At 39.3% G+C, this 27,964-nt stretch overlaps 1 protein-coding gene across 11 annotated transcripts in view; it reads left to right on the top strand.

Moving 5' to 3' along the window:
- FAM110A (family with sequence similarity 110 member A) overlaps window positions 1-27,964 on the top strand; it is a 181,308-nt gene that overhangs the window by 46,590 nt on the left and 106,754 nt on the right. The window contains exon 3 of one of the 11 annotated variants that reach the window (XM_074211797.1): window positions 18,056-18,127. The exons of 8 other annotated variants lie outside the window; for them this stretch is intronic. The gene's annotated coding sequence lies outside the window, so the exon portion shown is untranslated. Of the gene's footprint in view, window positions 1-7,012; window positions 7,751-18,055; window positions 18,128-21,407; window positions 21,481-27,964 lie in introns of those variants that run through there. 2 more of the 11 variants (XM_074211800.1, XM_074211801.1) reach the window with 2 other exon arrangements.

The following is a 27,964-nucleotide window of genomic DNA, read 5'->3' as shown; positions in this document are numbered from 1 at the left end:
TCATAAGACAAATGAAGACATGATAAGCTACTCTCCTTTTGGCATTGGAGAGGGCTACAGCTGATATTCAGATAATTGAAATTTTCTGTTATTAGATGCTTAGAGTTGCTAGTCCTTCTTATATACCCTATCCACCCAATTCAAATAGGGACATAAAAAGCAAATAGATGAGAAATTCATGAAACAGATTCCAAACTTGATGAAGGCATGGTACAATAATAATATAATTGATCTTCAAAAACAAAGGATAAACAACATGTGTCCACAGATCTGTAATAGTGATTGGAGAAGTAGTTATTAGTTTCCTAATAGAAGTCAAGGTTATTTCTTATTTTAAATATTTTTTGAAAAAGATATTGAAAGTATCCCTGAGACTCAACTAGATCAGAAAGACAAGATTATAGCTTCCTGGTTGCCTGAGTAAAAAAAGAATTCAGGAGCTTCAATAGAAGTCTGAGGCTAGATCTTAATGGACTACTATGGGCAAAACAGGAGGAAGGAAAACTGCATTTAACTGAATTAATGTTGTATTTTTTTCTGAATATCTTTCCCCCATTCTGAATATCCTTTTCCTGCTATGACTAAGTAAACCTTCTTTTATTAATTCTTTTATGAATCAATGATTGTCTCATTTCATTCTAATCTCCAACCCAAACTACTAGATCAGCCTTGCCCACTACAGCTATATAGTCTAAAGATAAAATAACTTCTATTTTTTCCTTTGTTACTCTCTACCCAAATACCTTTGTTTTTTTGTTCAGATCTATTTTCTATATTTTGTCAGATGCATATCTCTTATAAATATGCAATATGACTCCACATACCTTTACCTAACCTGCTCTTTTTGAATAAAGCATGTCTTTCAATAGTCTTATTCTGGTTCTAGGTCCTACCCTCATCTATGCTGTCAAAATTCCCTCCTTGTATTAGGTTTCTAGTCTTCTTCCTATAATCCATACTTCAATGCTTTTGTACATAGATTACTGAGACCATGTGTTTTATTGCTAGATACTTTCTTGGATTTTATTTCCTATGAATTTCTGAGTATCTCCACATTTGTAGCTACTTTTTATGAAATGAAGCTGGGTATGTAAAAGCAGTTTCCTTTTTCTCCATCTAATGTCAGTTTAAAAAACCCTTTTAATTAGCTTTACAAGACTTCAAGCATGGGGCAGAGCCAAGATGATGACAAGAGAGGATCTTGTCTTAGGGGCTCTCTCATAAAACTTCTAAACTAAGGACACTAAATTTTTGAGAGACAGAACCCACAGAGGGACCCAGTGAGGCAGTTCTCCTATTCAAGGTAACCTGGAAAAGAGCAGAAAGGCAGGGGTGGCTAGGTGGCGTAGTGGATAAAGCACTGGCCCTGGAGTCAGGAGTACCTGGGTTCAAATCTGGTCTCAGACACTTAATAATACCTAGCTGTGTGGCCTTGGGCGAGCCACTTAACCCCATTTGCCTTGCAAAAACCTTAAAAAAAAAAAGCTTAGAATACAACCAAGAATCAACTTCCCAGCAAAATGTTCTCTTCCAGGGAAAAAGATGGACTTTCAATGAACCAGGGGAATTTCAAATGTTCCTGTTGGAATGGCCAGAGCTGAACAGAAGGTTTGATCTTCAAATACAGGACTCAGGTGAAGCATATAGATTGGAGGAGAAGGGGAAAATATGAGGGACCTAATGATGATGAACTGCATATGTTCCTGTATAGAAAAATGACACTGATAATACTCATATGAACCTTCTCAATTAACAGAGCAGGTAGAAGGAGCTTTTATAGATGAAGCACAGGAGAAAGATGAATTTCAAGATAAAATATGGTATAAAAATGCAGTCAATAGAAAAAAAGGGAAATGTAATGGGAGAAAGAAAAAGGAGAGGGGGGAATAGGCCAAGATATTTCATATAATAAGATTTTTCTTTATTACAATGAGCTATTGCAATGATACAGAAGGGGGGAAGGCCAGGGGGAATGAGGGAATCTCTGCTCTCATCAGAGGTGGCTAGGAAAGGAAACAGCAAATATACTCAATGGGGTATAGATATCTGGAGTAAGAAGGGGGGGGACAGGGGGAAGGGGTGGGGATGTAAATGAAGGAGGAGAGGATGGACCATGGGGGAAGAGTGGTCATTTTCTTTTTTACTTCTTGCAAGGAGCTGGGATTGGACGGCCTGTCCGGAACCATAGGGCCAGGTGGATGCTGGGCCTAAGGGGTGGTATGGGGTCTCAGGGCCTCTTAGCCCCAGTGCCAGGGATCTGCCTGCTGCGCCACTCGGCTACCCTACAGCAGAGTCAGAGTGAAAGGAGAGAGAAAATATAATACATGGTAGTGGAGAAATACGAAAGGAGGGAGTTGCAATCAACAATGGTAATGGTGGAAAAATATGGAAGTAACTTTTGTGATGGACTTATGATAAAGAATGTGATCCACCCACAACAGAGTTGGTGGTGTTGGAACACAGATTGAAGCACATTTTTTATTATTATTATTTGGAGGCCGAAGGGCAAATGGGGCTGGGTGGCCTGCCTGGGGCCACATAGCAGGGTGATCTTTGGGTGTCTGAGGCTGGATTTGGACCCGGGTGCTCCTGGCTCAAGGGCCAATGCTCTGTCTGCCACCCAGCCTCCCCTACTATTAGTACTATTTTCTTTTATTTTAAGTCTCTTTTTTCTTTTTTTGGTTTATGCAGGGTAGTAGGGTTGTGGTGGCTTTCATGTCACACAGCTGGGTGATTGTTGGGTGTATGGGGCTGGATATGGGCTTGGGTGCTCCTGGCTCCAGGGCTGGTGTTCTATCCACTGCTCCACCTAGCCATACCTACAATTATTACTATTATTTTTTTATTTTAATTTTAATTTTTTTCTCTCCCCTTTATCGCTCAAGTGAGTCTATATTTTTTTGGGGGAGGGGGTATTTTGTTTATTCTTAAACAAGAATATTTTATTAATATATAAAAAAATTGTACAAAATGAGAATAAATAAATATTAAATAAAAGGAAAAAAAAGACTCCAAGCAAATACTTTCCAGCCAATCTTTGTCAGTTGCACTCCATCATTGGCCTGGAACTTGTTTATTCCTGTATTTTAAGCTGTGTTTTTAGTGATCTAAATTCAATTTTCAATTACTATATTTTGTTTACAAATTTCTTTTCTGAAGTCAATTGACCACAATGGTGAAAACATCACTTTTAAATTAATTTTAATGCATGAAACCTTGTAACATTTTTTCAGGTAGGTTTCCATCAAGATTCCTTACCCATTCATTCTCTTTCACTTTTTCTCATACTCATGTGATAATTATTGTGTACTCCAATCTTCTGATTATGCTGTTTTTCTCTATCTTCATAAGGTCATCATTTTCTTGCTTAAGACTTTATAAACTTTATCAATATTGTCGAGATTCCTCTGAAAGCACCATTTATAGCCACATGAATCATGAGAAGTGGGTCATTGTCCTGAGATTTGATAATTCTTTTTTTTTTTTAGATTTGATAATTCTTGTCAGGCTTAGTATCTAGAAATAGAAATTATCCAAGGTTATTCTGGAAAGAGCTGGGTTATTGCAGACATAGTTGAATTTTCAATTTTAACTTAGGAGATCTAAGGCACTCAGCATGTGGTCCTTGGAATACAGGAGTTCTCAAGACCTTTTGGGAGGGTCCATGAAGTCAAATTAATTTTGATAATAATATCAAAATGTTATTCTCCTATTAAGATACTCCTTGTTTTCCCAGCTACCTGTGTGTGGCTGGATTTTTTCATATTATAACAGATTGAATTCAGAACAGATAATAAATCCAGGTATCTTTTATTAAACTGGATATTAAAGAGATCTGCAAAAATATGTAAAAAAAAATGCTACCCTGCTCACCAAATTTTTTCTTTTGGAAAAAAGGTAATTTTTCATAGTATATATGTTATTTATATTAGGTTTATTACTATTTTAAATGAAATAATATTTTAAATTTCATCAGTTTAATTTCTAATATAGTAAATATTTATAGAAATTGCCCACATAAATAAAAGTTCTTTGGCATCCTTGATAATTTTTAAGAGTCTAAAGTGATACTGAAAACTAAAAGTCTGAGAACTACTTCCTACATGTTTTGTTCTATACATTTTAAGTAATTGGGTAGGGGCAGATGGGAGATTTCTAAATTAGACATAGGTACCTTCCAAATCTGGGAAATGCCACTCTCAAATTCTCCAATATAGTTTTGTTAGCACTCATTCAGATAGATATAAGGAGAAGAAAGAAACAGAACCCCCATCTGTTGTTTAAAGGACCCGAAGTTCATATATCATCTATATATGCCCAGCCTATATATTTTTACTTTACTTTTAACACAATAATTGAAATGATGAGGTTTAACTGTCCTTCCTACCATCCCCCCTTCCCAAAGTGGTGGTGGTGGCAGTAATGAAAGCCAGCATAATATGGTGACTGGGTATAATAGTGAGTATGGGAATTGTTATGGAGATAATGAAAATAGTATTACATCACAGGCCCACATACATAATAAAAACTTAATAAATGCTTAATAAATTGTCTGATACTAGTTGTGTTGATGATGATGATGATTATGGCAATAATTGTGATACTAATGAGAGTGTTGATAACAATAAATAGGGGGATGATGATGGAATTGGGGGATAATGATGGTGATAATGATGGTGATGTTGGTTATAGTGATCATAGCAATGATGATGATAAAGACCTTGGTAAATTATGATAATTATTACCATGTTGATGACAGGGATGATTGTGGTGACAGTGATGATGAAGATGTTGATGGGGACTGAGGGTTATGTTGGTAATGTTGGTGGAGGAGTGGATGGTGATAATAATATTCAATGCTAATGATAGCAGCAGTGAGGATGAGATTGATGATAATTTTCTGAAAAGATGTCAGTGTAGTCTTAGTTACTATATATTTCAAGCAAGAAGGGTTTTCATTTAATAATCATGGTTCTATTGTTTTTCTTAGAGAATTTTTCAAAATAAAATTATTTTGTGTTAAAACATTCCATTGTGGGCGGCTAGGTGGCGCAGTGGATAGAGCCCTGGAATCAGGAGTATCTGAGTTCAAATTTGACCTCAGACACTTAATAATTACCTAGCTGTGTGGCTTGGGCAAGCCACTTAACCCCATTTGCCTTGCAAAAAAAAAACAACAAAAACAAAAAAACCTATAACATTCCATTTTTCAATTAAATAGCTTTCAACAATTCAATTAATCATGTCTATTAAGTATCTGCTATTTTCAAGGTCTTGTCCTGTTTGCTAGGAATATAAAGATAAGATAGAAACAAGCTTTCTTTTCCAAGAGTTTACAATCTAATCATTCCACAGAAATATACAATTCATACAGCACTAATGGGAAATGGCTGCCTGGGAGTTCTGGCTTATTCTGGGTTAATACTCTAAATACTCTAAAAGGAAGAAATTTGTAGACTGACCCTGACATCTCTGGCACCCAGAAAAGGCATCAAAATTGGCATGGATAATTACCATCTTGCATAACCTACATGAAACTACCAGCTCATCCCACATATTCCACCTCATGGTTAAAATATTGACACCAATAGTTGGGACAACTTTGCCTGGTACTGGTGTATTGTGAAGGATACTAGATAATTCTGAAGACTGTTAATGAGGTATTTTTATATTAAACAATACTTTTCTTGACAGAGAAATTTTGGGCTATAGTTATGGAATGAAACATATATAATTAAACAGATAGGTTTGGGGGAGAGGGAAATTATTGACAAATGACAATGAACATTCATAAAATATTTCTCCAAAATAAAATAGAACTAGTCAGAAAGATAGGAGAATTGGAATCCAGTTGCTTTATTTTTTTAAATCAGTATTTAATTCACTTTATCAATAACTCAGTGTGACTTGAGGGAATCGGGTCTCTCTGGGCCTCAATTTCTCCTGAATGAAAGAGTGAATAGAAAACCCCTAATTTAAAATAGTCTATTTGCACATGGAAATTGATCTAAATATTTAACCACATTCTAACTCTACCATCTTAAATCAGCTTGAAGGGAAGTTGTTATGTTTACTGGAATTGGCCTATTACTCTATTTTCTCCATTTGCAGTGATTGGAAAGGTATTTGACATAGGTATAGAATGAAAATGTTTGTCATCTTTTTTTTTTACTTTTTGTAAGAAATAGGACTAAGTGACTTGCCCAAGGTCACATAGGCAATCATTAAGTGTCTGAGGTCTTATTTGAACTCAGGTCCTTTGGACTCCAGGGCTGATGCTCTATCCACAGCACTACTTAGCTGCCCTGTCCATTTCTGAAGAAGACCATGACATTAGGGAGGTGATGCCCTAACAAGCACATGAATTGGATTTTAGTGAGGGGAAAACTGTGCTAAGTCACCAATCTCACTTTCACTTCTAGCACCATCTGGGTCCAGTGGCCAGAGATGAATCAGGATGATTGGAGATGGCCCTGGATGCAAGGCAGTCAGGGTTAGATGGACTTGCCTAAGGTCACACAGCTAGGAAGTGTATGATTACAGATTTGAACTCAGATCTGGATTTGAACTCAGGTCTTCCCTGACTTCAGGAATCAGTGCTCATGGCACCATTTAGCTGTCCAGGTATAGAGTAATAAACATCATAAGAATAAGCATGGAAGAATGGAGAGAGTTCTAAATCTAGAACCAGGAGATACCTGGTTTCTGTTCCCAGTTCTGACACTCACTGTCTTCCTTTATCTCCCTGATTCCCAATTTTCTTATCAATAAAATGGGAACAGTAATGCTTGGTTTTCTGAGACAAGGACTCTGAATATTAAAGGTGGGCTGTTATTGGGATGCCTTATGCCTTATAGGTACAAAATATTCACTGGAACATTTGAACCTCAGATCAACTCTGTAGGGAGACAGGACCAAAACCATTACCCTTATTTTATAGATAAGTAAACTGAGTCTCAGAAATATTAAAGGACTTACCAGGGGTTACAAGAGATTTTATTATCTGGTCCTCTCAGTCTCCTAGGAGGCAAGTATTGACCTTGGTTTCAAGGTATTAGGAACACCCTGTTTTCGAGAGTTACTGTTCAAGAAACAGGCTGTGCCCTGAACTTGGCATAACAAAAATCCTTGGCAATCTCTCCCTGGATGAACGATGCTGCAACTCAATTTCAGTACTGATGGTCCTTGAGCTCAATCAAACACCAAACACCAAAAGGCTCAGACAGGAAGTCCTGCTATGTACAGACTTTTTGTTACTAGATAACCTTGCCTCACTCTTGCTGTTATGCCTCACTTCTGGTGCTACACTACATTGCTTGGCTCTGTCGAGCCACAAGTATATATATCAAGGTTCAGCCACATTAAAGGGATTCTTATAGGTGGGGTCCTGGCACATGTGTTTTGTTCCCTTTGCTTGCAAAACCATTTTCTTCACTTTGAAATTAAACTTCTGTTTGATTCTTGACTCTAATTTGCTTTGCTCAGCTCTGGCTCTCTATGTTTGAAGTTGGGTCTACCCAGTTGTCATTATGTGGTGTCAGAAGAGGGATTGGATACGGGCAGATCATTGGACTCTGGTACCAGTGGGAAAAAACTGGTTCCACCAGAGATACATTTCTCCCTCATCTAGTGAGTCCTGTGTCCTTGTCCCTGCTTCAATCTCCAAGCTCCTGCCTTAGTACAGTTTACTCTTCTTTGTGAAGAAAACTCTGAAGTCTTCCTGTGATCTGATTCATTTTGTATCACTGGGGTAAGGATTTCCTTTCTATATTCTGTTACCCTAACCAATTGTTCTTGACTGTTTTGTTTGGTTCTGACCTCTGAAGACCAGGAGGCTTTATTCTGGCTTCACCTCCCCGCTAAACTAAGAGAGTGTTTGGTTAGCTCAGTGCCTCTGTTAAGACAGTAACACATACCTGGTTAGGGACTATGACAGTATGCTTTATTAGAACTGTTTATGTCCATCTGTATCTGTCTTGTCATTCTATCTGTATTTTTGTAAAATATAAAATGTCTGTGCCTTGATTGTGTTGTTTGTAGATCCTGTTAACTGGAAAAATTTTAAATGCAGCCAGTAAGAAAAAAATTCGTAAAGTTTGAAGCCAAAGGTTTAGAACACTGGCAACGATTATCTTGGAGCAATTGTCCCAGTAAACATGACTAACTCCCACTTTAGGCTTTCTGAAGGACATTAGATTTTAAGAAAAAAAGAGAAAAAGGAAAAACAAACTTGCAAGACAATTTTTCCCATTATTTCACTTTTGGTAACATTGGAATTATAGTAATAAAGTCAGATAATCAAAGTTTGTAAGAAGTTTGAAGAGTTTTTATTTTTTAAGATTGCAGGAGAGAAGACCTGGCTCCTTTCTACAATATCTTAGTAAGTTTTGGGGGTATCATTCTATAGAATTTGTTTTAAGAAATTCATAAGGATTAAATTTTTTTTAGGTTTTTTTTTTGCAAGGCAAATGGGGTTAAGTGGCTTGCCCAAGGCCACACAACTAGGTAATTATTAAGTGTCTGAGACCAGATTTGAACCCAGGTACTCCTGACTCCAGGGCTGGTGCTTTATTCACTATGCTACCTAGCCGCCCCAATATAAGGATTAAATTTTATAAAAGTTAAAAGTAGATAGCACTTCCCCCTGAAGATGGATATGGATAGCTTCATTGTTCTAGGGCAAAGAAAAGCAGCTAGTTTGGAAATAATCCCAGAGTGAAGAAAGAAAAAGAAAGGTAAATATTTTGCACCTTTTAGCCACCTCTTGTTAGCCCTTTCTTGACCATGAAAAGAGACTCCTGTGACTCTCTCAAATCAGACACCTTCTCCCTGTTAACCCCTGTAATCCCAGAGTAGATTCCCAAATATAGATGTTGAAAAAAAGTTAGAAAAATGTGGAAAAACTTAAATTATATCCCAGTTGCAGAAATTTATGTTTTGTAATCATAAGCAAATTCTATTGTTCCCTTTTGCCCCAGTTTCCTTATCTGTAAAGACATATCCCAGTGTTGTGGTGAGATTAAAATAATTTGATGATTGTAAAGTGCTTAATGCCATAATTGGCATGTGCTAAGCACTATATCATTATTATTTCTTTAATTGAATGTAATTCAATTCTATGCCTGATAGCTCTAAAATGGGTTTTTTGGAAATGCCAAAGGTAATAAGATTAATGATTTTTGTATGGGATAATTTGGAAACACCATTGATATTATCTGAAATTTTGTTTCCTGTTTTAAACACATAATGTTCATATATATATATATATATATATTATTGTATTTCTAAATTCTCTTATATTGTGAATTTGAGAGACCATTGCTGTTAGACAAAGCACCTTTTTTTATCTGAATGTCTTTACATCTGAATTGGGTTTATAAAAGGATGTAATTAAAAAATAGAAATTTGAAAACTGTTAAGTGTTTGATGAGTTTTTTTATAAAACAGATAATAATAAATTTAATAGTGAATTTTCATTTCATAATTCTGCCTATTTTGAAGTGAATAGGGTGGTTTAAAGATGTGGTGATGAGTCAATTATCAAGTATGTCTAAAGCCCCAGAATATGGATAGTTTTAATTTATATGTAAAGGATAAATGAAATGTTATCTCTTAGGAAACATCAGGAAAGATATTCAAGTCCTAAATTGTGGTTAGTGAAATTTTGCTATTTAAGATAAAAATTTTGGGGACAGGACAGCTAGGTACAGTGAATGGAGTACCAGCCCTGGAGTCAAGAAGACCTGAGTTCAAATCCAGCCTCAGACACTTAATAATTATCTAACTGGGTGACCCTGAGTAAGTTACTTGACCTTATTGCCTTGCCAAAAAGAAAAAAAATTTAGGGACTGTAATTTACTATTGTTTTGAGCTTTGATTACAGGGATATGTGGTGATGTGCTGCAATCTTATTGTGCTATTTCCTTTCTGAAAAGGAAATTTCCCTACCTGGTTAATATTCTGTGGCTACATATTGGCTGTCAGATATGACTTGTGCTTGGAATCAAACAGAGCTAATGGAGTTTTCTCCATATTATGGTATATAACCCTTTTCTTTTATAGCAAATTTCTGTATGCAAGAAGTTTGATAAATATAATACAAAATCTATTAAATAATATATTAAAAAGCTTTTGCACAGATAAAACCACTGTAACCAAGATCAAAAGAAATGTAGTAAACTGGGAAACAATCTTTACAACTAATGTTTCTGACAAAAAAACTATTTCTAAAATATACAGAGAACTGAGTCATATTTTAAAAAAAGCCATTCCCCAGTTGACAAATGGTCAAAGGATATGCAAAGGCAATTTACAGATGAGGAGATAAAAGCAATCCATAGTCATATGAAAAATTGTTCTAAATCATTGCTTATTAGAGAAATGCAAATTAAAGCTTCTCTGAGGTACCACCTCGCACCTCTCAGACTGACCAATATGACCAGAAAGGATAATGATCATTGTTGGAAGGGTTGTGGGAAATCTGGGACACTATTCCATTGTTGGTGGAGCTGTGAACTCATCCAACCTTTCTAGAGAGAAATTTGGAACTATGCCCAAAGAGCAACAAAAATGTGGATACCCTTTGATCCAGCAATACCACTACTGGTTCTATACCCTGAAGAGATGATGAAAAAGGGTAAAAACATCACATGTACAAAAATATTCATAGCAGCCCTGTTTATGGTGGCAAAGAATTGGAAATCAAGTAAATGTCCTTCAACTGGGGAATGGCTTAACAAACTGTGGTATATGTATGTCATGGAACACTATTGTTCTATTAGAAACCAGGAGGGATGGGAATTCAGGGAAGCCTGGAGGGATTTGCATGAACTGATGCTGAGTGAGATGAGCAGAACCAGAAAAACACTGTATATCCTAACAGCAACATGGGGGCAATGATCAACCTTGATGGACTCACTCATTCCATCAGTGCAACAATTGGGGACAATTTGGGGCTGTCTGCAATGGAGAATACCATCTGTATTCAGATAAAGAACTGTGGAGTTTGAACAAAGTTCAAGGACTATTCCATTTAATTTAGGGGGGGAAAAACTGGTATCTTATTGTCTGATCTTGCTATCTCTTATACTTTATGTTTCTTCCTTAAGGATATGATTTCTCTCTCATCACACTCAATTTGGATCAATGTACAACATGGAAACAATGTAAAGACTGACAAATTGCTTTCTGGGGGGGGTGGGGAAGTAAGATGGGGGAAAATTGTAAAACTCAAAATAAATAAAATCTTTAATTTAAAAATAAATAAATATGGGGGCGGCTAGGTGGCGTAGTGGATAAAGCAACGGCCTTGGAGTCAGGAGTACCTGGGTTCAAATCCAGTCTCAGACACTTAATTACCTAGATGTGTGGCCTTGGGCAAGCCACTTAACCCCATTTGCCTTGCAAAAACCTAAAAAAGAATATAAATAGATAGATAGATAGATAGATAGATAGATAGATAGATAGATAGATGAATGAATGAATGAATAAATAAATGGAAAATATATTGATATTGGAACATTTCTGAGGTACTATAATAAGATGCAAGTATAAACATCTTACAAGTTTAATCTATATTTGTGGTCAAATTATAATATAAAGATGATATCCTCCTGAGGGGAGAAATGATTAGACAAGAATAAGACAAAGATGTAAAAAGTTTTCTAAATAAATAGTTAGGCTTTGGGTTTTTTTTTTTGTTTGTTTGTTTTTTTGGTGAATCAATGGTATTAAGTGACTTGTCTAAGATCACACAATTGGTAAATGTCTGAGGTCAAATTTGAACTCAGTTTCTCCTGACTCCAGGACCAAAATGCTACTCCATCTAGCTGCCCCAAATTGTAATTTTTGAATAAGCAATAGTATTAGACTATTTTCTCTAATAACTATAAACATAAGTATATGATTGACTTTCAAATTTATCTGTAATAGGAATTCATGTTTTGAGTATATTTTTAAATAACTTTCCAAATTGGACTAAGGATTTATTAATTTAGAATTAACTGAATTTTACATATAAATTATATTGATAATGGTAAAAAAAATGTGAAATTATTTTTCTATTTATCTGTCTGATGGACCCTTGTGAATTTTTAAGGATTCTTATATCAGGTACAGAATTTAGGCAAGGATTGAAATAGCAATTGGTATATAAATTGAACTCTGAAATTTCAAGATTAGAAATTTAAATTTATATTCAGTAAAACCAAATTTTTATATTGTTATAGATTTATATTTATATGATTTATTTATATTTATATTATATTTTATATTAAGAAAACCAAATTTATTTTAAGCTAGAATTATCTTGGAACCTCTAGATTTGGAATCAGAGAAGCAGAGCCCTTTTTAGAGCAGCCCAGAAAATAAAGCCTATTGTTTAAGAAAAGACATCTTGTGACCAGATAACGACATGAGACATCTGGGACTCAAATGTGCTGGTCAAATGGATATTAAGAATAGGTCACTAGAATATATGTCAATCTCCTCTCTCAAAACTTTTCCATTGTGAGTCCTTTAAGTAGTTTGATCTATACCTGACTTAATGTAATTATGCAGCTATGGGAATTGTGTGAAAACCTTATTGCATTGTTTGAACCTAACCTTCCATGACTGGGAAATGACCATCTCTATATGCTCTTTAGAGATGCTGACCAGAAAATCAAATCCAAATATTGATGCAAGAAATATTTTTCACAATTGTTGATTCTAATCATTGTTTCTAAGGGACCCTACCTGATCCTTCTGACTACTCCCATAGCTGCCTTATGGGTGTGAACTCCTATATTATCTGAAGAAAGCTCCTGCTCCTTAGTGGATGGTAGAATTCCCCACCCCACCCCCAAAGTACATCTAATGCCAACATCTAGATGAGATTGCAATTCCAAAATTCTGGACAAGTACTAGAACAGTATATTGTCCTAGTATTTTCTCCTCTTCCCTTTTGTCTTGACTTCAACCACCAAGATCCTGATCAAACATGTACTGGCATTTTCTCCCTTTACATTCTTGGCTTCCATCTCATTTCTACTTTCAAGCAAATAATGGCTAAGATGATACCTATTCAAGTCATCACCTTGTCCTGGTCCAAATGGCCTTTCCTAGTATCTTGGCTTATACCTGCCTCTTCTTTATTGGCCAGAAGGGTAGGAGTTCTTTCAGATTCCCTCTCTTTGGCCAAAAAAGGGAAATGTCAAGATACAATTAAGAGACACCTTGGTTTTTCAGAGCTAATGCTGTACCCTAAACTTGGCATAACAATAACCTCCCTCACATTTATAACTACCAATAATCCCCTATGCTTGTAACCACCATCTAACTTAATCAGATGCCCAACTGCTACTGTCACTAATACTAACCCTGGTTTTATACCCTGATAAACAACCACAAGCTTCAATGGTCCTAACAATTTGGAGACTGTTGCAGTTCAACCTTGGACTTGGAAACTGTTTACTCAAGACTCAATAATGCTGTTCATAATTTTCACACTTAAAAAAAAACCATACCCCTACCATAAACTGGTGAGCCCCTCTTCTTAGGAAGGAAAATTTCACTTGCAAGTCATTTCCCTCACGTTGAAATTAGACTTGTTTGATTCCTATCTCTAGCCTGCTCTATTTTAATCATCCACAGGTTAGAGGTGGTGCAATCTGGTTGATATTGGAAACCGAAGGCCTGAGTCAGTCATTTACTAACTTCATCACCCTGGGCAAGTCATTTCACCTTCACTTAGTCTATTTGCTCATTGATAAATGAAGATAAGACATATAGGTGGTGCAGTAATCTGTAGTCAGGACAACCTAAGTTCAAATGTAGCCTCAAACACTTAGCAAATCACTTAACCCTGTTTGCCTCAGGTTCTTCATCTGTAAAATGAACTGAAGAAGGAAATGGCAAACCACTCCAGGAATCCTGCCCCCAAAAATTCTAAATGATGCCATGAAGAGTTGAACATGACTGAAATAACTAAAGAAGAATAATGAAAAATTAGGCTAAGATGTGAACTCCACCTAGTTCAAAGAATTGTTGAGAGTACTTTGGAAATTCTAAAGCCACAGAAATACTTGAGCTACTCATATTTCTACTAATATTATTCTTTTTTTAAGGTTCTTTTTGCAAGGCAAATGGGGTTAAGTGGCTTGCCCAAGGCCACATAGCTAGGTAATTATTAAGTGTCTGAGACCAGATTTGAAGCCAGGTACTCCTGACTCCAGGACTGGTGCTTTATCCACTTCACCACCTAGCTGCCCCTCTACTAATATTATTCTGAAGAGAAAATAAGAAAAGAAGTACAATGAATGTTTAAAGATTGCTACATACCTTGTGATTTTAAAAAGTAGTCTTCAGTATTAACCTTCAGCCTAAGCTTAAAAAGGTATCAGACTAGTTAGAATCAGGCTACCAAAAATTGGTCAGTATCTACAAATAGCTTATAACACTGGAAACAGTGATTCATTTTTCTTCATCTCCACTGAAGGCAAAGAAAGAAAATATTAGCTCCTGTTGCACTGGAAAGACCTGAAGTTAGACCCAAGGAAGAACTTCCCCATCTATGAAAGTTGTGAAAAATGGATTATGTAATACCAGAAAGAACAAGTGAGGAAGATCAGTCAAAGAATGGGACTTTAGAACATAGATCTCAGACTTGGTGTAAGCCTTTGGCATAAATGTGAATGTTGGAAAAGAATTTAGAAACAATCTGGTCCAGCCTCTTAATTTTACAGAATAGGAAACTGAAGTTCAAATATGGAGCAATAAGGCCATATAGTGTCAGAATCAGTAATCCAGACCTCTTGATTTCCTGCTCATTGTTGTTCCTTTCCTCTAGTTTACCAATGTAGAGTGTCCCCTTTTCCAGTGATTACTGGGAATAAGATGGCTACTCATAATGATGGGTGATTACCGTCTTGCATGGAAGCAGATAAATGGATCTTTGGAGTGCATCCCTTCCTTGTAGAAGAGTCAGTGATTCTGGTTTGGGCTTAAGACTTTGAAAAGCATGAAAGTGATCCTAGATGATTAATTAACTCCAGTCTTGTTACCTGGGTGAGCCCAGGGTTTTCTTCCCCTTCCCCTTCCATGTTTGGACAGGAGAAGGCCGAGGCAGGAGTGGTAGCCCCTGCTAATACAACACCTGTCAGGGCGTAACTGGGCCAGGAATGCCAGCCAGTTCATTAGGTCCACAGTGGACTGCCCAGCCAGACAAGCACAGGCAGAAACAAGCCAAGTAAGGACACAGAGGGAGTAAGAGAAGTTGAGTGCCAAAGAACAAGACAGAAACCTTCCCCATCCAGCACCCACCATCACCTCAAGTCTGGTCTAGCTAGCACAAGAGATTCTTCATCACTGAACTCCAAGACAAGAGATGCCAGTTGGCCTTAGGATTCATATGCCCTTTGTATTTTATTTATCTAATGGCAAAAAATGGCTGAGCCTGGGAGCTCTACCAGTTACAATGAATCACTAGTGATGCCTTATTTCATTCAGTATCTATGTCCCAACTCTAGACTGAACTTTGACCCCCCTCTTTCTGACTGAACCATATCCAGTATTTGCCCCTTCCCAGTTTCAAAGTGATCTCTGACTAACAATAACCACATTGTAAATCTATCCCTTGGCCTCAAGGGGAATCTAAAAAGGACTGTGGCCGGCACTTCCTAGCATATCTTCATCTATAGAGATAGAGATCAGGGCAAAGGCTCCAGTAATAGTGGGTCAAGTTTGCCATTTTCATTTACAAAGGCCAGTAAATGTCACCCCAAAATGCACAGAAATAGTGTAGCCCCTATCTCTTCAATTTTTTTTGGTTTTTGCAAGGCAATGGGGTTAAGTCCAAGGTCACACAACTAGGTAATTATTAAGTGTCTGAGAACAGATTTGAACTCAGGTCCTCCTGACTCCAGGGCCGGTGCTCTATCTACTACACTACCTAGTTGCCCCTCTTTACTTCTAGACATTCCATCTGGTTCAGAATCCAAACCTTGAAAATCTGGTTGGTCATCAGTAGGGTTTGATAGCATTTATGATCTCTCTGTTATACAGCATAGTAGAAAGAATGATAGAATAGTAGATTCACAGAATCACAGAATTTGAAAGATGGAAAGAACTTTTTGAGAAGAGTCACCCTCTCCAACCCATACCTAAAAAGAGAACTACACTATAACAAATCAGACAAATAGTTATATAGTCTCTGAACCTCATGATGAGGTTCAGTCTACTTTTAAAGGATTTGCATTGTTGTGAAGATTTTCCTGACATTAAGCCTAAAGTGACCTCTTTACTTTTTTCAACCATGGTTCCTTGTTCAGTCCCATGGGGTCAAACATAACAAATCCAATTTCTCTTCTAATTCTTGAATACAGCTATCAGGCTCCCTGAGTTCCCTTCTCCAGACTAAAAACCATCCTTTCTTCCACCCTTAGATCTTTCTTTTGAAGCAAGGAGATAAAATGACTTGTCCCAGGTCACACAGCTAGTAAGTGTCTGAAGGCAGATTTGAACTGGTTTCCTCAACCCAAATATAAGATGTTACCTTTATCTCTGCTAAATTTCATTTTGTTAAGATTCTGTCCAATGATCTAGTCTGTCCCAATCATTTTAAAATTTGAATTCTATCATCCTGTAGTGGGTTAGCTTTCCTTCCCAGATTTATTCCATTTGCTGGTGTTATATGAAGTGATGTAAAGAATCCCCATCTCTCTCATTAGCTGCCTGATTTTTGTAAAATTTGTTTCCTTTCCCTGGACCTCAGTTTCCTCCTCTGTAAAACAAAGGGACCAATCTTTAACATTTTTTATCTTGGATTCTAAGGTCTCTTTCCTATAGGAGATTCAGGGATTACATGAATAGAAAGTTAGAGAAGAGGAAGAGAAAAAAGAATCTGGAAGGTGTAGAATTTAATCTAATGACAGTCCCTAGAATCTAGCAAAGCACTTACTTGTTAGCATTCTCATTTGACCCTCAATCACCTATGTGAGTTAATAACAGGAGTTAACTCCATTTTAAAGACTGGGAACTGAAACTCAGAAAAGGGAAGTAATTTGCTCAAGAATATACAGTGAGAGTCTAGATTTGAACTCAGGTTTTGTTTTTAAAAAATTTTTAAAATTTGTTTATTTTTGTCAAATCTTAAAGTTTTGATATTTGATTTAATATACAGTTGCTTATTCATAGAAATCAGATCTGTGTTCTATCATCAACCTAGACCTGAAGAAAAGATAGAAACCAAGGTAGTTTTTTGGTTTGTGAATCCAGTTTTCCTAATAGTCAGTGATTTCTTATCTAGGCTATCCTAAGGTGACAATACACCCATATTCCTTCTCCTAGAGATAAAGTGATGACTTCTCTTTCCTTTCTGATATCACTTTACCTTCCTCTAACACTCATCCTCTTTGCTGCAGGCAGGGTGGTATACTTACTGCCCTCTAGATATACCTTTAATTTTCCTAACTGCTCTTGTTTCAACCACCTGAACACTCCTCTCTCCTTATCTCTGCCTATCCGTTCCAAGGAAGCCTTCCCTTATCACTCAGCGCCTATGCCTTTCTTCCCTGGCATCTCTCAGCCCTGACCATCCTACTCATTGGAATGAGCACCAGGCTAGAATTTGGAGCAAGTTTAGCATATAATACTTATTTGTATCGTTTTAAGTTCTTATCGTTAGACTTTGCAAATAAGATGATTCTAGAATTTGTGTGTATAGCTAACAGAGTATTGAATTGGGGTTTAATCTTTCATCAGACATTAGTTAGCTGCATGAGCCCTAGTAAATTGAGTAACATTGCTGAACCTCAGTTTTGTCAACTATAAAATGGGCAAGATGATAGCACCTCTCTCTTAGGGTAGCTATAAAAATGAAATATAAAGGTATATAAAATAGTGATAGATCTATGTTTGGAAAATTTGAAGCATTCTATAGACATCAGTTATTAGAACTAGAAGGAACCTTTGGAATAATCTGGTGGGAATAATTGAGGTCCAGAGAAAGAAATATTTTACATGTCTTACTAATCACCTAATTAATAAGTTTATGGCTTCCTCTTTGGCTGCCTCTCAGACTTGCAGATGCCTCAATTGTGGAGACTCCTCAGAAGTAGGTCATTGGATGAATGAAAGAATTACAGAAGAGGTAAGAGATGGGAGAAATAACGGTTAAAAGAAAGGAATTTGTTTGACAGTCAGGGGTGTGTGTTGTATAATTTAGTCCTGCTTCTGCCATTAGTTTGTTGTATGATCTTGTTAAACAAATCACTTTCTTCTCTGTCACAGTTTACTTCTCTTAAGAATGAGGAAGTTGATATGCCCCAAACCCAGCTATACACTACTAGGTCTGTTTCCCAAAGAGATTTACAACAAAGGGAGAAAGGGCCTATTTGTACAAAAATAGTTAATAGCTCTTTTCTCTTGGCTAAGAATTGGAAATTGAGGGGATGACCAAGTTGTGATATATAATTGTAATGGAATATTACTATGCTAGAAGAAATGATGAGCAGTTTGATTTCAGAAAAACCTGGAAAGACTTATATGAACTGATGCAAAGTAATGTGAACAGAACCAGGAAAATGTTGTATACAGTAACAGCAATTCTAGATGATGATTAACCATGAATGACTTAACTTTTCTCAGCAATACAATGATCTAAGACAATTCCAAAGGACTCAAGTTGAAAAGTGTTATTTGCTTTCAGAGTAAGAACTGATGGAGTCTGAATGCAGATTGAAGCATCCTAGTTTTCATTTTTTTTTTCATGATTTTTCTTCATTAGGGTCTGTGTCTTTTCACAACATGACTAATAAGGTAATATGCTTTTGCATGATTGCTTACTTTCTAAGAGGGGATGAGGTGAGAAAGGAAGCTCAAAATTTGTTTTAAATGAATATTAAAAATTGTCTTTACATGTAACTGGGGAACATAAAATGAAACTAGATAACTTCTAATAACCTTTAATCTACATAACTCTGTAAGTAGACTCATAGTAGGCTGAAAGACATGGGCCAGGCTGACCTAAGGAGAGCTCAGAAGGACCCCTGTCCCAGGAATCAAAGAGTTCTGAGCCTTGGTGCTATTTGGTCTTAAAGACTGCCCAGGATCTGAGAAGTGCCAGGCCACAAGGAAACTGAGGAGAGAGAGAGAGAGAGAGAGAGCTATGTGGGCTGGGTGCCCAGCACCTGGCATTGCCCAAAGCAGCTCTCAGTACCCACTCGCAATGCTAAGAAAAAGACCTACCTCCTAGAGATCCCCCCCCCCCCGCCACCATGCCCCATCTCCACCTGCTGGCTTCGGGGCAGCCATCAGCCCAGCCATTGTGTCCCCCCAGGCTCGAGTGGGCACACCTGGTGCTTGCCCCAGCTTGCAGCACCTCAGTGAGCCTGCTGGCTGTCTTGATTTAAGAGCTGCCGTTTTTCCCAGGCTGAGGGACTGCCTACTCAGCCTGTGAGGTTGTCCCCTTTAAGATACACCAGCTGGGGTTGTGTTGTCTGAGACTAAGGCTTGGAAGGGAGGGGTTGTGGGGAGGATGGAAGACCTGAAGCTACTTTGTCACCATGTTCCTCTTTTTTTTCCATGCCATAGACAGCATTTACTGGGTTCTGAAGATGGCTGTTCCCTTTCCTCAGAGAGAGTCATTGGTTTTGTGAGAATGGGAGTGGGAAGACTTAGGACCTTGGGGACCATTTTGTCCAGCTTGTTCATGAAAAGGAATCCTCTCTACAAAGACTTTTACTATCTGGGGTACAAACAAGCTCCCAAAGGAGCACCTTATATTTTGAACAATTTTAACTATTGGAAATTTTAGAAGTTAGAAACTTTTCCTTCTATCAAGTGAATTCAACCTCTCTATGACTTCTACCCTACTTCTGCTTTGTGAGCTAGAGCAAGTCTAGTTTCTTTCAGATTCCTTCAGATCTTTGAAGATGATACTTCCTTCAACCATGGCATGGTTTCTTAATAACTCTCTTGCCTGTCTCTGGACACTCATCAGTTATTTAATGTCTTTCCCAAAATGTGACACTAAAAACTGGACCTCCAATTTGAAGCTCAAAGCTACAGATATGGTCTGACCAGTGCAAGGGACAATAGGTCCATCACCCCACCAGCCCTGGGCACCCCCCAGACTCAGTTGGCCTTTCTGCCTTTGGAGTCAAGAATCTGAAGGTCCTTACCTTAACCTGAATCTCACCATGTTTGTTCTTCACCTCTCCCTCACCTCCTTTCTCCCTAGCTTCTCCAAGGACTGGCTCTACTGCCCTGTCTAACCATCTCCAAAGTTATTCTTCAATACTTTACACCTCACTCTTCTTCCTCTCTATCAAGATTTCTTAATCTATTTTTGAGTCACAGACCTCTTGCTGAAGCCTGTGGACCCTGTCTCAGAATAAAGGGTTGTTTTAATTTTTAAAAAATTTTTTTAGGCTTTTGCAAGGCAAATGGGGTTAAGTGGCTTGCCCAAGGCCACACAGCTAGGTAATTATTAAGTGTCTGAGATCAGATTTGAACCCAGGTACTCCTGACTCCAAGACCGGTGCTCTATCCACTGCACCACCTAGCCACCCCTGGAATAAAGTTTTTAAAAGTACAAAATAAAATGCATAGGTTTGTAAAGGAAACCAAATGTACTAAAATAGTTATCAGAATATTTTAAAAGTTCACAGACCTCAGGTTAAGAACCCTTGCTTAAGATGATATCCACCTGCCTTGCAACTCTAATGTTATATGTTCTAAGATCCCTTCCAGCTCTGACATTCTATGTTCTATGGATCAGGGACTGGGGGGATTTGGGTGCATTCTAACATAAAAAAAACCTTCATTAACATGCAAATTGTATGTAAATAATATGCAAAACAGCAGGTTTCATGCTAATTTAAAGAACGTAAAGCAGGACTGTTTTGGGTAATAGGGCAGCATCTCTGGTTCTTGGGCATTGGCAGACACAGTTCCTTCTTTTCATTATTCTGATTGCAGCCATAAATCCTAGACTTGGCTCTCACCCCTCCCAGACTTCTCCAAGGAGCCATCCTGGGTCTGCCTGACTCTGACTGTTTCTCTTTTTCTCCCTCAATCTATAGGATCATAGGTATAAAATTGGAAGGGAACCTTAGAGGTTATCTAGTCTTAAACCTTTCATTTTACAGAGAAGTAAACAAAGGCAGAAAAGGTGAAGTGCCTTGCCCAAGATCACTCTTTGAATTAGATGCGGGTAGGTGGGACAGTGAATAGGCTTTCAGCCTCAGTTTCCTCAATTGTAAAATGGCGACAATATTAGCACAGGATTGTTATGAGAAAAAAAATGAGATATTTGTAAAAATTGCCTAGTGCAGTTCCTGAAAATAAGTACTATAGAAATGACTTTTCCCTTCTTTTTCCTCCCCCAAACCAACTATCGTTACATTGCACCACTCTCTCCTTGGCAGCTGTATTATACTACTCTTCTTGCTGAGGAAACTGAAGCTCAGAGAAATTAAATGAAATTGGGACACACAACGAGTAAGTGGCTGAAAGATACGATTTAGACCTAGCACTTGCTTGTCTGGCTCTAACTTTTCTTGCTCTTTTCACTGTATTATGCTATCTATTGTGAGGGTCCATCAGTGTAGGTTGAGTGTGCATTTGTTGAAGATCTTGTCAAGGTGTTAGACTAGATATCCTTCAGCTTTGAGATACTCAGAGGTAGATAGAGGGCACAGTGGTTAGAGCACCAGCCCTGGAGTCAGGAGTATCTGAGTTCAAATCTGGCCTCAGACACTTAATATTTACCTAGCTGTGTGGCCTTGGGCAAGCCACTTAACCCCATTGCCTTACAAAAAAAACTAAAAAAAAAGATGCTTTTAATGGATTTAAACTAGTCAGACAGGCTAGAAGTCAGGAGATTAGCATTTAAATCTTGGCTCTACCTTAAAATTTCTATGTAACCTTAGACAAGTCACTTCTCTCTGGGCCTCAGTTCACAAAATGCCTTCTAATTCTAATATTCTATGTTGCAATACTCCTTACATCTAATTTTCTTAATAATGTTTTCCATTTCCTTTAACCATGTTTTATTGATGTATCTTTTGTTTACATTACTGTCACTTCTCAGTGACTGCCCCTCCGTCCTCCATAGAACCTTCTCTTGTAATAAGTAGCATTAAGTTAAAAAGAAAAATCAACATTTGACTAGATCTCAAGATGTATACACTCATTCTCCACCTAGAATCATTCTGAGAGGAGGGAAGCATGCTTCAGCACCAGTCCTCAGGGATCATGAATGGTCACCACAATCATCAGTGTTGTTTTCCTTTACTTTATTGTGGTCATTGTATAAATTAGGCCCTAGATTCCTTTTGCTTCACTCATCCCTTGTTACTCTGATTTCTCCATCTTGGTCATTTTTTGTCGAACTGTAATATTGCATACCACAATTTTTCAGACATTCCTCAGGCATAGGCATTCCCTTACTTCCATTTGTTTGTTACCCAAAAAAGTATTATAAGTATTTTTTGAATAGGACCTTTCCCTTTGTCTTTCCCTTTCTTGAGGATATATTTCTGGAACTGTTTTCAGTACAGTACAGTTTTATCATTCCATTTTATATTGCAATGCTCCTTTAAGTTCTTATACTCCAGGGTTAGATCTATGACTCTGAGGGGAAATGATTTGTCCAAAGTTTAAAAAGAATGGGGCAGCTAGGTGGTGTAGTGGATAGAGCACCGGCCCTGAAGTCAAGAGAACCTGAGTTCAAATGTGACCTCAGACACTTCATTATCTAGCTGTGTGACCTTGGGCAAGTCACTTTTGCCTTGCAAAAAAAAAGTTAAAAAGAATGACTAGCAGAAGCCAAAATGATTGCCCTGGTTTTCCGACTCATACTCACTACTGATTTATATTCTAAGTTCCAAAGGAATTCCCTTGTTCTAATATTTGGGGATTTAGCAAACAAATTATTTTATAAATCCAAATATAGGGCAAACAAAGCAGAAGGGTGATGACCCCTAAATTAAATCCTATCTAGGAAAAAACTGGAACTTCATCCAGAAAAACCAACATTAGTGTCTAGGAAAGTGAATAGAAAAAGGAAGATTGGTGGGATTGGAGTTGCGGGGTGGGGTGGGGGGAGGTGCTTGTAGTGCAATGTGCTGAGGTGCGGGGCTGGGACTAGAGGATGGGGCTCCTCCCCTTTGTAACCGTTGGCCAATGGGTGGGGAACATCCCCACCACTCCCTCCGAAGCTGCTTCTTCCCAGTCTTCTCCGACCTGCTTTGGGAGCCTGAGCTAGTCGGGGCTCTACATCTCAAAACCTTATTTTGGGCCTGTCGGGATAGTCTCACGGGCCGAGATCATGTCGAAGTAGATCGGGGCGCGGAGAGTTAAACTGTCAGGCGTCAGGTGCCGGGGCTCCGTGGCCACCCGGCCTGGGCTCCGTCCCGCACGGGGAGTCCCTCTTCGGACCTGTAGAACCGGAGGATGTTAGAAAAGGGCTGTCGGCCATTGGTTCCCTTCCCTCCTGTTACAGAATGGACTTGCTCCGAGAGTTCTTATTAAGAATAATCTGATAATGACCTTGGGCGAGCCACTGAACCATTGCCTTGCAAAAACCTAAAAAAAAAAAAAATATCTGGGGGTTGGGGTTAAAACTGGGCTTTGAGGGGAAGATAATATAGTTGTAGGAAGGGAGCCACAGAGCCCCTTCTGGGCCCAGTTCCTGGCAGCCCTTCGGGTGCGGGCGCCCTCCACCTTACATTGGCATTCAGGACTCTCACGCTCTCTCTCTCCCTCTCTCTATCTCTGTCTCTCTGTTTCTCTCTGTGTCTCTCTGTGTTTCTCTCTCTCTGTCTGTGTCTCTGTGTCTTCCTTCTCCTCCTCCTTCCTCCCTCCTCCTCCCCCTCCCCGAGGTCGCCCCCCTCTTCACTCCCCTCCCACCCCTCCCCCACCCCTCCCATCCTTATTGGGCAATTAATCTTCGCACCTCGGCCGCCAGCCGCCCTTTGTGCGGCGCTGAATGGGGGGGGCGCGGCGCGCGGGCCGGGCCGGGCCGGGCCGCGGGTGTGCGCGCGGCGATAAGGCGCCGCACCAAGTGCCCCAGAGCGCCCAGCCGCCGGCGCGGCCTTTGTGCGCCCGTCAGCCAGCCACGGGCCGGGGACTCGCCCTCCCTCCCCGCCTCCCCTCCCTGCCAGGCTGCGTCCATCTGTTTGCGCCTCTCTCTCCCCCGGGGCCTGGGGGAGGGGCGGGCCGAGGCGGGGAGGGAGGGAGGGAGGGAGCGCGGGGGGCGGCGGGCTCCTTCCAGCTCCCGGGCAGGGCTCCAGGCACCCCGGGCCACCATCGGGCCTCCCCGCCGCGCAGCTCGACCAGGACTTTAAAGGAAGCCTGGCCCCAGAGCCGGGCCTGCGTTGGGACCGAGCCAGGACAGGCGATGGACCCGCAATCGAAAGAATCCTGTTAGGTCTGCCAGAGCCGCAGTCCCCAGGCCAGGCCGTGTAAGAGGGGCGAGGGGCGAGGCTTCCGACAATTACCGGCACAATGGTGCTGTCAGCCTGTCTGCGATTTGCACTTCCCCATCCTGCCTCTAAGTTTCTCTTCTCTGTAAAATGGGAATAATGATCGCTGCACCTGCCTCAAAAAGTTGCTGGGTGGCTCAGTGTCTGGAGCCCCGGCCCCTGGAGTCAGGAGGACCTGAGTTCAAATGCGACCTCAGACACTTAATAATGACCTAACTGTGTGGCCTTGGGCAAGCCACTTCACCCCATTGCCTTGCAAAAATAAATACATAAATGAATGAAAAGTTGCTGTTTAGTTGTGTCTGACTCTTTGTGACCTCTCTGGGGTGTTCTTGACAAAGATACCGCAGGAGTTTGCATTTCCTTCTCCAGCTCATTTAATTCACCTCTTAGCAGTGGAGGCAAATAGGGTGAAGTGACTTGCCCAAGGTCACACAGTAAATCCTCTGAGGTTGGATTTGAACTAAGGGTAATGAGTCTTCCAGACTCAGCACTTGGCCACCTAACTGTCCCTCCTAGGATTGGTGTGCGAGAAAATGGGCTTTAGGATCTTTAGAGCAATATACAAGATTCTTTCAGAAGACGTGTTTAGAGGTGAAAGGAGCTTTATCAAAATCATACAGGTCGTCTGATTCAGAATCCAGACACATTCCACTCTCCTCACTTCACAACCCCCACCCCCTTTCCTGTAGTCTAGGCACAGTCTACCTGACACCCCACCCCTCTAAAGCATCAGAGCAGAACCCCTGGGTCCACCATGTTACCAGGGAAGGGGAGAGGGCTGGACAGGGCTAGTTTACCTCAAGGATTAGAAAGGAGCTAAAAGAGCCCCCCAAAGAAAGGGAACTGAGATAGGGGATTGCTCAGCAGGAGGGAGCATCCAGGCTTTGTGGTAAGGATCTTGGATTATCTGAGAGACCTGAAATAAATAATGATACACTGGAGAGAACAGACCTTGAGCCCAGAAGTCAGAAAGGAAGATGAATAAAAAGGAGATATGCTTCACATCAAATGCTTAACAATGTTGTCCAGCTTTCTGGATTGGCACCATTACTGGTTATCGGTTCTCAGAAAGGCCTTTGAAGACAGCTTCAAAATCTGACTTTGCTGAGATCATGTGTTAAAATCAGCTTCTTATCTGCATTCTGAAAGGTGAGGCCAAGGGCAGGGAATCCCTAAGCCACAACAATTCCCTATTTCAGTATTTAGCTCAGATTTAGTTTGAAAAATCTAAATGAGGAGGTTAGGTGAGATCTAGCTTTAAGGCCCCTTTCAATTCTGACATTTTATGCCTGAGGAACTATCATCCTATGTTCTGAGGGGTTTTTTTTTTTTTCTGCTTTTGTGCTTGTGTGTTAAAGTTGCAAGAGGAGCTAAGGAAAGACTGCAGCCAGAAACAGCCTTTTCTAAAAACTATTTCTACAGCATTCAGAACTGGTCCCCACGACTCTCTCACCTTCCCCAGGGTAATTAGGAAACAGTTGCCTTCTCCTCCCTCAAACATTCTCCCTCCTACTCCCATCCCCTCAAAAATGGCCTGGATCTGTGTTTTTAAGTTAAAACAACAGACTGACTGCTCCCAGAAGCTCATCTTCCTGAGGTAAAACAGATTGTTAGACAAAGAGCAAGGACAAAAGCCGGGAGCCATGGTCACCCTGAGGGGGTTGGGGGAGGGAGGACGGAGAATTCTGCAGATGCTCTCAGCCCTGCCCAGTTTAGGATTCATTGGAGCAAAGGAGGGTAGCTTGATAGCTGGAAAAGGACATTAAAGATCATTTAATTCATCTCCCTCAATTTTGTAGATAAGCCCACTGACACTAATAAAAGTTGTGGCTTGACTAGGGTCACATAGACTGTAAAAAAAAAAACCCTAAGATTTGAACCCAGCTCTTTGATTCAATGAAAATTCATTCTGTGAAGTTCATTCTGGTCCTTTTGGGAAGAACCTACTCAGACCTCATGAGATAGAATTCAGCCTTTTTTCCCCTATGTAACTGGAGTGATGATAATAGCTCAGTATGATGTAATGGAAAGAATACTAGATTTGGAATCAGTGGACCTGGGCTGAAGTCCAGCTGCTGTTCCTTATTAACTGTATGACATTGGATGGATCATTTCTATTTTCTTACTTCTCAGTTTCTGCCTCTGTAAAATGAGAGGCCATCAAAGATCCTTCTTCCAGATTCTAAATTCTCTTACCATCAGTTCTCTTCCTTTCATTTTCTTAAGACCCTTTATTTGGATTATTCCTCCCACCACCATCAATCACACTATTATTGTGTATATCATGTCCCATCCTATAGATTGTAATCTGCTTGAGGATAGGGACTGCATAATTTTTTTTTTAGATTTTTTTCAAGGCAATGGGATTAAATGGCTTGCCCAAGGCCACAAGGCTAGGTAATTATTAAGTGTCTGAGGTTGCATTTGAACCCAGGTACTCCTGACTCCAAGATTGGTGCTCTATTCACTGCACCACCTAGCCACCCGACTACATAATTTTTAATATTTGATGCCTTGTCCAGTACCTTATATACAGCAAGTTGAATTGGATCTCAGATTTCTTTATCAGAGCTGGTATGCAAATATTATTATCTTCACTTCACAAAGACAGAAACTAAAGCTCATAGAAAGGAAAGGTCTTGCTCTTGATCAAATAGCCAGTGAGAAACTGGTGAAGGCTAGGGTTCTACCTCTGTAAATTTCTCTCTTTCTACCTGATGCTCCAGAATAAGGAGTGGCTGGATATTAATTATTCCTTAGTTTAAGAGAAACTATGGAACTGTTGCAGGACTTTAACTCACTCTATCCATATCCTGTTGGTCTCTTCTTTAAGATCCAGGTTCTCAGTAGGGCAGGCTATGCTAGACAAATTTTGTGTTCTGATTCCATTACCATGTCTCATTCTTCCCACCCTTGGTCACTCTCTGCTTTCTCATTGATGACATGATGAAACACTCTTTCAAGAAACCCCTAACTATGCTTTACTTTTACTTCATCAACTTCTGCACGGTCCCTAAACCAATTGCCTTGCATTGACTTATACCCTTTCTTTGCCAGACTGCTATCTTCATATTCTTCCCTCCAGTTCTAGAATCATGAACCATAATCATTGCTGTTATATGGGAAGTGTCATTCTACTTCCCAATGGGTTCAAGTGATATGATAGTAGCTTTCTGACCAGAAGTGACCCTTAAAGCCACCACACTCTCATGAATGTTGTTTGCCCTATTTGAATATGTTCCTTAATGTCAAAGATCATCCTTGGTTTTTGTATTTGTATCTACTGTAATCTCAGAGATGATGTCTGCAGAGCTACTCTACATACTTGTTCATATCTTCTCCTCGTCTCTACCTCAGCTTTGATCTGTTTTCTCCAGCCTCTCAGAGAAGGGTCTTCTCCCAAAAACCATTTTGAAATAGCTTTCTCTTTTATACATTTTATTGCTCAGGATGTGACAGTCTCGAAACAATGGTTTTGATTGATTCAAGAAAAT

This window comes from Macrotis lagotis, chromosome 1 (assembly GCF_037893015.1).
Source record: "Macrotis lagotis isolate mMagLag1 chromosome 1, bilby.v1.9.chrom.fasta, whole genome shotgun sequence".
Classification (NCBI taxonomy): domain Eukaryota; kingdom Metazoa; phylum Chordata; class Mammalia; order Peramelemorphia; family Peramelidae; genus Macrotis; species Macrotis lagotis.
This window is presented reverse-complemented; position numbering and strand designations above follow the sequence as displayed.